Here is a 1,820-nt window from a genome sequence, read left to right as displayed (position 1 = left end):
GGGGCTGCGGGGCCGGGGCTGCGGGGCCGGGGGCTGCCCGGCAGCTCCAACTCCGCCAGCAACCCAAGGCGCGCCATTCGTCTTGATTTCGACGTCAGAGCGTTTCAGCGGGCTGCTCTGGGAAGACGAGTTTGTTTAGAAATTAGAACGCTCGGAGTGATTTAGTGGATTTGATTTAAAAGACACAGCGGGAGTTGGCAAAATTCGCGTATCATGGGGTTAATGTGGGTTAGAACTGAGCTATTTGTAATACAAAAATACTGCATACCAAATACACACATCTGATTTCTTTTAATCCCAGCTCATTTTTTGCAACATAAATCACTTTGTTAAAATGAACAGCTAAAACAGCTGGTTTAGACACTCTCGAAACATACAAAAATCTGCTGCCTTAGATGCTCTAAGCGAGCACTGAAAAGCGCCAAAAGCAACTAGTCTGACAGAAGAGAGAAGGCAATAAATCACTCACCTCCAAACGCTGGTCCCAGGCACGACACCCACCACCTCTCCCAGCAGCTCCTGCTTTGGGTGCCACAGGTGCCCCCTGTGCCTGTGGCCAATCCAAGGGCGAAGAGTCAAGTTTTGTGCCCAGGGAGTTGGCAGGTAATTTGCAGTGCATAATTGATGCAATCGTGGCCTGCAAAGGGCTGCGTGGGGCAGCTGCGGGGCGGTGGGGCACACTGATGTCCCTCTGGCCCTGCAGTGGCCATGCAGGCAGCTGCCAACACTCTCATTTTGGACCAAAGACCTCTTGTGCAGCAATGTCTTTCGCCGTGGTTTTCTCATGCTGTGTTTCCACCTGCCTGTGAAGCCCTGCCCGGCTGCACGTCCAGCTGGCTCTGCTCACCTGTGCCTCAGAGGGCTGGGGACACTGGGATGGAGCTGGGGACATGGCTCCTTCCAGCACGTGTTCCTGTGCCATCCCAGTTGACTGGATGCCAAAGCCACACCGGCCCCACGTCCTTCTTGCCAAGGATTTGCAAAACCTTTCAGGAAACACCAGGAAGAATCAAAAGCCCCTTTCTCATCCTCATGCCCAAAGCCCTTGACAGGGCTCCCTGGCAGATGACAAGTCCTTCCACAGGCAGCAGGAAAAGCCATCAAGGGTGTTCCCTAAATGCATTAAACTGTTCCCTTATTATTTAAGTGAATAAAATATCTAACTGCAGCAGTGGGGGCAAAAAGACGTGTATCTCGATAGGTTAATTTACTATCAGGACCAAATTTGTGGCAGTGTTGCTTCATCCCAGTGTTTGCTTCCTCTGTGCACTGGTGGTCATCTGCACCTACGTCTTGGCTTTAGCATTACACAAAAAGCCAATTTTAAGTCCTCATTGAGATGGGCCTTCACGTGCTATTTTTTTTTTTCTTATTTTTTTTTTTCCACTGTTGAGGTTTTTATCTGCTTTGGTAGACTTTTTAATTATTTTTTTTTAGCATTTGCAACCATTCTCCAGAAATCCTACAGCCATTTCTTCTTGCTCTAGGCACTGCACAATGAATCTACTGGCAAAACCCAAGTGAAGAGACCAAAGATGAAGGATCATTCCAGCCTGCAGACCCTCTGACAATGAAATATACTGCAAAAAGGGCACAGACACATTCAGGCTCCCTATTAGGGAAAACACTCATGTGCTTAGTTTTAAGCATGTGGTTAAATCCATTCTTCTTTGCAAAATCTTTGAGACATAAGCACATGCCAAAGTGCATTCCTGAGTAAGGATGCTTCCCTGAACCGAAGCCATAATTCATTAAAACCCAAGGTGCATTTATCCTACTTTTTACAGTGAGCAGGGAAGAGAAAAAAAAAGGAGGGGGGG

This window comes from Chaetura pelagica, unplaced genomic scaffold (genome assembly GCF_000747805.2).
Source record: "Chaetura pelagica isolate M959 unplaced genomic scaffold, ChaPel_1.0 scaffold425, whole genome shotgun sequence".
Lineage (NCBI taxonomy): Eukaryota > Metazoa > Chordata > Aves > Apodiformes > Apodidae > Chaetura > Chaetura pelagica.
Note: the sequence above shows the minus strand (reverse complement) of the source record.